Source organism: Zonotrichia albicollis, chromosome 2, assembly GCF_047830755.1.
Source record: "Zonotrichia albicollis isolate bZonAlb1 chromosome 2, bZonAlb1.hap1, whole genome shotgun sequence".
Classification (NCBI taxonomy): domain Eukaryota; kingdom Metazoa; phylum Chordata; class Aves; order Passeriformes; family Passerellidae; genus Zonotrichia; species Zonotrichia albicollis.
Window position 1 is genome coordinate 113,691,518 of NC_133820.1, and position 8,486 is coordinate 113,700,003.

Below are 8,486 nucleotides of genomic sequence, written 5' to 3' on the forward strand. Positions count from 1 at the left end.
AGGAAAAATAAAATTAAAATAAGCACATTATGCTCTTGGAAATAAATTTCCAGCTCCTTTTTATTTTTTTTTCTGATGTATTCATCAAAGACTTATCAAGGGGCTTTGGGATGAGTTATAGGACTTTTTTGTTTCATACTTTTAAAAGTCAATTTTCTTTGTGTTTGCAATTGATTTAATGTAGCCTTTAGGATTGCTGAAGCACAATTTTAAATCTCTGGAGAAATTACAGCCACTTAAATAATCTAAATAGCACTAATATGTTTCCTTAGTCTTAGCTGCTTTACTAATGTTCATAGCAATTCAAGTATAATGTGCAAAATATGTATAAATATCTTCTCAGTCTTTATGGCAGTAGATGTTATCTGTAAGTCAGACAACAAAGGCTGCTAGACTGATCATGACAAGAGCAGACATGGTCATGGTCAGACATTTCAGTTCAAGAAAACAAACAGTAAGACCCAAGGAAAAAAAAATGTTTTCTCCTACAGTCCAAGTCAGAGTTTGGCTAAGCACTCAGATCTTCTTGTGTTCAGTGGTTCACAGGTAACACTGGGAACAACCTCACTGCACCAAGGACTTTGGAAATCCCCCTGAGGTTTCCAAAGGAATCCCACTGTGCGGCAGAGGCGCCCTGCACTCGCTGCTGCCCGTGTCTAAGGGGTTAAAAGGGACAGTACTGAACTGAGCCACCTCTCCAGCTCACTGACTGTCCCCTTGGCTTCCAGAGAACAAAAGGGGGAGCTCTGAATAGGAGCTGAAGATTTCATTTCAAAAGGTATTAGAGATGTGATACAGAGGCACTATCTGATACCATTTCAGGTGAAAGTACTGTGACAGTGTGGTAAAATTATTACAGTTTCAGTGCATGTGTCCTTTTTTCCCTCACAGAAGAATCAAGATACTTCAAGCTCTTTAAGAAAAGAAACAGTAAAAGGTGAATGACAAAAGCTTGAGCAAAGGGTCAGTGGCAGGTCCCTGGGACTGATTACCTCTTTGAAATCGAGGCAGCAGGGGTGCAAGGTGTCAAAGGCTGCAAAATCACTTCTGCTGAGCATCTAATCACCAATGGGTCTGATCAGTGGAGAACATGGGGTGAGGAACCAGGAGAGATCACTAAGAAGGAAGTACAATGAATCATGCTGCTTTATACTGAAGGGGGAAGAAAAAAAAAAAAAGAAAGAAAAAGTGCAGCCTACAGAAACTGCTGGCAAAGGAGACAGAAAAAAAATTAATAAAACACCTAAGAGTGAGGGCTAATAAATAAAAAGTGGGAAAAATAAGATCCAAACATTTTTGCCAAGTCTGTGGGAGCTCATTGAAAGTCATTTAAAGAATGACTTCTCACAGAAGCTCTTTGCCCTGGTGCCACAGAGTCACTGGGGTAAGTAGGAGGGGATAGGCTAGGAGTCATCATCTGACCCCAAGAAAGAAGAAAATGGCACAGAAAATGTCAGTTACAAAATATGAAAATGTCTTTTCAAAGAAGTGAGGAGGAGAAATGGGAGACACCTTCCCCAAACCCAGGCTGTATGACCTCCCAGGGCAGGCATGGTTTCCCAGGGAGAGGAGCCCTGCCTTGCTGGGAGTGATTCTGCAGAGGGGAAGTGCTTCACTGACCAAGGGCACTGCAAAACCCAGCCCCTTGGCATCTACCCAAGGCACACTGGGAGAAATTATACCTGTGCTTCAGCAGCCTCAATGCAGTTCCCAGCCCCCTTCCTACCTTAGATCCACATTTTCACTCGTTCAGAGGACCACATTGCTCTAATCACTGGCAAGCTTTCCGCCCTGCCTACATTGCCACCTGCACAATGCCACCCAACAAGCATCTGCAGCTAGCAGATGAGGAGGTGCACACCATTAAATAGCATCATTAGTTCCACCAGGCCCTGTGTGCTCCTGCATTCCCAGGACAGAGGTGGCAGATGCACTGGTATAATGCCATCACAGGGAGAAGGCAGTAAGATGTTGGGGGTTCTCCAGGGACATGGCCACATCCCTGCCATGGAGTTCAGGATGACCACTCACCAGAATGAACAGGGCTCATGAGAGGAGAGGCTACAGCCCCTCACACTTTGCTTTTCTTCATGAAGAACAGGCAGACAGCAGCCATTTAAAACACACATTTAAAGAACTGCTTTCCAGTAGATTGGCATAGCTGTGTTCAGGGGGAATTTAGGAAAGCAACATATGCATATGTACATGAGGACATGCACTCCTGAAGGGACTGAGAATTACACTTCCAGAATTAAAACAGAAATGCAATTCTGTTTAATAGTTACAGGTTTAGCTATACTTTTCTAGATAAACCTGGGTAACAGCAAGGCATCACTCGTATTGCTAAAAGTTGTTCTGGCAAATTTAGAAAGAAATTCCCGTAAAACAGGGTGGATATTTACCTCTGGATTATTCTTACCTTACCAAATTTTAGGGAATGTACTGATTTGTAAAGGCATCTAGTGACTAACTGGATGTTTATCAACAAAGTATTCAGGCAGTACTGTTGTTTTTTCCCAGTTACAAGTTACACATCTGTTTCACAGTGTTTTCACTACTTGTATGACCACTAAAACAATATATTCAGGATAATGAGGTTTCAAGTGGCCTTGAAATGTTATTTAAATGCTGATTTCAGAAGTACTGTTCATAACCTCTGTTAGGACTGCCGAGAAAGCACAATTTCCAAGAGATTTATATCAGCATAAATCTATGGAGCTTTGTTGAAGCGTTGCATTCAGAGAAAAATTTTGCCACTCACCTGACTAGATACTTTTTAGCTAGTTCAGTGGTTTGTGAGTAACCTGCAGCACCATAAATTGATAGGCACAGAAAAGCGTCTCAGTTAAATGTGAACCCTGAATGCCTTTAAAGTTCTTTTTCTCTCATTTTCCAGCACTGTTCTTTTAGTTAGGAGGAAATTTTCCACATCCAGCTTGGTTTTAACTCAGTTCAAAAGTATTTTTGCAAATGAAGTTTGCTGCTCAGGAAGCCTCCATGGTAGCAAGAGGGGGTGGATGGATCTTTGCTTTTGTAAAAAGCCAAGGTGTGTAGCTAGGTGTGTGGCTGGGCTCCTGAATGGGATCACATGAGTCACGTCATCTTTCTTCACTTCAGATTCCCACTTGGAAATAAATAGATAAAACACTTAAATTCTCTAACAAAATCCTTGAAACAGGTGGGTCTTATTTTTCTAAGAAGAAACAAAGACCTGTGCATTTGCCATGTGGCCAGAGCAAGGATTAGTAAAGCAGGTCACACCCTGGCTCTGCCTTCTACCTCTCTTTGCCTTCATTCCCTCTATCTGGTATAGGAGGTATTTATTCTGATGCACCTTTTCCAGAATGCTGTGCTAAATCTTACTGTCTGCCATGTAAGAAAAACTCTGAATTACTGAATAATAGAGAGTTGAGAATTGAAGGGACCTCTGGAGCTCATCTGGTCCGACCCCTGCCCCATTCTGTTTGGGCCACCTACAGCAGTTGCTCAGGACCATGTTCAGGTAAGGTCTGAATATCCCCAAGGAAGGAGACTCCACCCCCTCTCTGGGCAGCCTGTGCCAAGGCTTGGTCATCCTCACAGGAAAAATGTCTTTTCTGATGTTCAGAGGGAACCTAATGCATTTCCAGTTGTGCCCATCGCCTCCTGTCCTGCCACTGGGCATCATGGAGAAGATCCTGGTTCTGTCTTTTTTGCTCCCTCCCTTCAGGTATTTGTACACATTGATAAATTCCCCCTTGAAGCTTCTCTTTTTTGAGCTGAACAGTCCCAGCTCTCTCAGCCTTTCTTCATAGGGCAGGTGCTCCAGCAGCTTACTCATTTTTGCAGCTCTTGACTGCCCTTGTTCCAGTAGCTCCATCTCTCTCTTGTGCTGGGGAGCTCAGAACTGGATAAACATCTATGAATAGCTGAGAAAAAAAAATATATCATAATTACAAAAACCAAAATAACTTCCCTTAGAGTTAGAGACTTCAGGAGTCTGCTGGTTAGTTTACCAAGGAGAAAGTTAAGGGAGAAGTTTGATCACAATTTTTAGGGACCAAGACATGGAATGCAATGTAACTTAAGTAATTGTCAGTTCATCAGACAAGAGTGAAACAAGGCCAAATGACCCAATTTGAAAGGGAATAGAAGAGAAACAAAGTGCAGTGCAATTAGTTGTTTAACAATGGCAGCAACTAGCTGCTGGAAAATTTACCAAGTATTCTGGCTGATTCTCTGTATCTGGTGATTAAATCAAGATCAGATTTTTTTGTCTCCTTTGAAGTCTTGTCCCAGTTCATATAAAAATTCCTCTGGCCTGTGTGATGCAATAAGTCAGACAAAAAATTATCACAACAGTCCCTTCTGGCTCTATCATCTATTGTTTTATATGAGAAGACATTTGCTCTTCTGATGATTAGGTAATTAAAATTGCAAAACAACAGAAAATTCCTAAATTCAGCAGGGTTGAATGCCTTGAGTTAGTCTTTGCCTCAGTCTCAGAACAAAATTCTGAACACAAAACACCGCTGGACTTGTCTCTAAACCAAGCCAGAAATAAGACAGAGAAGAATTTGGTAGTTTAAACGGCAGTTTGATGTACCCAGCCTATCTCAGCTGTGTGCTCATCAGCAGCACCTGTGTGGCAGACACAGGCTGATAAAATCTCCATGCTGCTGGTCATGATCAAGTGTGGCAGCCAGATTTGTTCATAAAAATCTGAAACATCTTTAAAGGAAAGCTGTTAAGGGGTTCTTTGTCCTAGCAAAACTGCTCAGAGCATAAAAGCCTGTATTTACCTATGACAGAAGTCCTTTAAAAACCAGTCCTTGAACTTAGCCAGGAGCTGGAATGCATTGACTGGCGTAGGTCAGGTTGCTGCAGCAATTATGTGTTTGGATTCTGGAGCCAGTCTACCAGATGTACCAAGGAAAAGCAACTTTTCTGAAATAGCCTTGATAATAGGTTTCTGAGGGAGACAGCTCCTTGCAAGCAAAGTGCTCTGATGCCATTTAGGAAGGTGCACCACAAAAAGGGATGCATTAGAAGAGAAAACACAACATATGTTAATCATCCGCAATTCAATCACTTTTCTGTAGAGCTAGGAAATGAATAATTTTGTGTAATGCTAAGCACAAGACTGTGACTCTTTGTAGATAGTGCTTGAACTGAAACAATAAAGAAAGCAGCAAGCTGCTTGTCATTCTATTGCAGCCCTCATGAGAGCCAAAATAAGCTTTAGGAAAGTTCATGTCTAATTTTCAGACTTGGCTGCTCTAAAGACATCAAGGAGCCCGAAGAATTTCCCTACGGATGAGTCATCCTTATTAATTTCATGTTAATTCTCAGACCAGACCCGAAATCCAACCCAGATCCAGAACCACAGTACTGTGGGAAGGTTTGGATGGCACACAACTGGAGTCCTGCTCATCAAGAACATGCCACCTCCTAAGCAGACACCCAAATGAGAAGCTCCAGAGAGGACATGAATTTATTTGGCAGGCATGGTGTGTGATATCCCCATAGCTATGGGAAAGCCCATGGACAAAGCCAGTGCTTTTCCCACTAGAGGATGATAAATGGGAGTGTTCATCTAGTCCTGCTTGCACCCCATTTCTGTTCATGCTTGCAGCTGATACAGATATGCTCCACGGGCTGCTCAGGTACCATAGCTGCTGGAGGACTCAAAAGCTAGTCAGGAGGATACCATATAAACCCATGAACAGATTTTTATCTTTTTTATTTGGTGCATATCACCACACACTGTGGGTGGAGGCAGAGGTGTAAACAACCACTGCCAAGGACAGCCCTCCTGCCTTCACCAAGGCTGGAGCTACATCCCTTTTGTGACAGGCAACATTTTAGTTCATTTTCTACAGCTGAATAACTTAAAAAATGATGTAACAGAGTGAGAAATTTAAATTTAAGCTCTGTGTGTTTATAAGCCAAGCAAATAGCAGTATTATTTATTGTGTCCCCAAACTCCTGGTAATCAGCACACCGACAGCTGTAACTAAGTCCTTTCTCTTCGCACACATACCATCAACTCTTCTCTCTCCTGCTCCTGTTAAGCCTGATCCATTATATCTGCTGGAAATTTTTGAAAAGGAAAGCTTGAAAAAGACTAGAATTAAAAAAAAAATTCACTAATATACTTTCCTCTGTTAATAGAGGAAAGCCAAGCAATAAGGGAAATTCACACACACATCCTAAAAACTGTCAACAGAAGAAGCTCTTAGTTTGGCAGAGGGAGTCTGCATACAAATGCAGGATTTCTGAGACCAGCCCAGTGTGTGTATGCACACATGTATTTCAGCTGAAAAAAATTCAGCTGTGCCTCCCTGCTGTCCTGAAGGAGATCTGGCCCTTGGTGCATGGCCACCACACACCATTCCCCAGGCAGGGCAGCAGTGTGGCAGAAAAAATTCCAGATTTGTCCTGGCAAATGGGAGAAATGCTCCAAAAGGGTGAAGGATACAGTGGTGCCAAACACACAAAGTATGAGATGCAGGCAGGAGCACATCAGCTGGGGAGGAGCTGCTGGGTGGCATTTTGGAAGAGGGTGGGCTGGTGCACATGTCACTCACAAGGACAGCATGAGCACATGATGCCTGGCTGGCACAGGAAAGGTGGACATCATAGAAAGGTACATGAGCACACTCACATAACCTTTTTCCTTCTTCAGCTTCTGTCAGACTGCTGTTATGTACTCCTGGAAAGCATTGGTTTGAAGGCAAATAGAGACCAACTGGGCACAACATAGCAAATGGCTTCCAAAGCATTCTCCAGCTGCAGGTGACAAGCTGTTTCCCTGAGAAAGAAAACATTCACTGGTAGAGGAAGGAGAAGTAACAGCAGTTTTGAGTTCATGAAGGTGAAAAAGAAAGGGAACTGGTGGTTCTCCATGTCTGCAGGAGATCAAACAAGAGGAAATAGATTTAAATTATGCAAGAAAAATAGCTAAATAAGCAACCAGAAAACTTGGGGGAGATGTCTTTAAGATGAACACCCCTGAGTTCAAGATCAGGTTGGATGGGACTTTGAGCAACCTGGTCTAGAGAAAGGTGTCCCCACCCAGAGCAAGGAGAGGGAAGCAGGTGATCTTTCAGGTCCCTTTCCCAAACCATTCTATGCTTCTATGAAGAACATCCCATCCTGAGGTTATTTAGATAAACAACAACTACAACATTCAGAAAGCACAGAAAATGTAAAACACAAATACACACACATAGGAAATACAAATAGATGAATGATAGTTATGTAAAATCTTAGCTGACGTCTGGAAAAGACAATTGGCCTGAAGTCTCACTTGCAGCATTATTTTTGTGAGGACCACAGGTCAAATTCATAAGCTCCAAAGGGCATTCAGATGAACTGAGTTAATTTTCAGGGAGATTTGGACGCAAAACTCTTTTCACATAAAATCTCAAATCCTTCCCCCTCTGATTTTCCTTTTCCCCTCTAATAGGTTTTGCCTGTGAATGTTAATAGTGCAGAGACAGCACCTAAAATAATCTGAGGTGCACACACTCCTAGCAGATACAGAAAACCGAGGGCACCCAGCATATTTGCAGAAAGCCTGTGACACACTAGGGAATAGTCATGTCAAACCAAGACCTTCTCTCCATTTCTGTGTGGAGTCTTGGCTAACATCCAGTTCAGACAGAGTAGCTGAAAGTCATTTCTCTCTGATGTTCTTTAAAAGCCTAAATGCAATGAAATACTAGTGTGAGTCCATTTCCCAATGAGCAGAAGTGTCAAAAAGCCACCATCAGAGCCAGATCTAATTGGCACTCCCAGTAGGGAAGCGAGGAAGAAAACGGCGAGACACAATGCCCTGCCTCCTGTGGTACTTGTTACAAAACTTTCTGCAGCAGCTCTTCCAACTTTTGGGGCACTGAGTTTCATTTTTTTTCCCACCCACATCAAACTCCCCATGCTCTATTATAGTTAACCAGCCACCTTGCTGACATGTTCTGCCTCTATCCCTCCTGGCTTTTGCTGCCAGTGCACAGTTGTCACTGTATGAAAAGTCACACCCTGGTTCCATATTCTTGACTGATTAAATGCAACTTAAAATGCTTAACCCCATGCCAGGCCTATGACTATTCTGGACTCAAAACTCCATGGTTGCATTTAAATATATTTATCCTTTTTGCTATCAACAGAATATGACTCAATTGAGTACAGAATTAAAGGGTCAAACATCATCAATTCTGCAGCTGAAGCCTTACCTCCCCACAACTTGCTCCCAGGTCACTCCCTATCAGAGTGAAACAATCTCAGAATCAAACCCTAAGCTCTGGAAGATTGGCTGGACAACCCAACCATAAAATCAGATATTTGAGCTAACCAGGCTTGCTCAAGAGCTTTGTGTGAACTTCTGTCACATGTAACACTGAAGACTTCATGCCAAAGTAGGCACAAGGAAAATTTTGCTGTGGGTAATCCAGTAGTCAAGTTGCAAGCCTAGCAAACCTGGTTTAGGGTAAGTGCCATACCAG

The 8,486-nt window shown here is 42.5% G+C and overlaps 1 long non-coding RNA gene across 1 annotated transcript; it reads right to left on the minus strand.

Moving 5' to 3' along the window:
* Positions 1-992: 992 nt before the first annotated feature.
* On the minus strand, positions 993-3,216 carry LOC141728364 (uncharacterized). The gene is made up of 2 exons (XR_012579293.1): positions 2,762-3,216; positions 993-1,116 (listed from the first exon to the last, which is right to left on the minus strand). It is a non-coding gene; the product is annotated as an uncharacterized LOC141728364 (long non-coding RNA).
* Between the last annotated feature and the right edge of the window lie 5,270 nt (positions 3,217-8,486).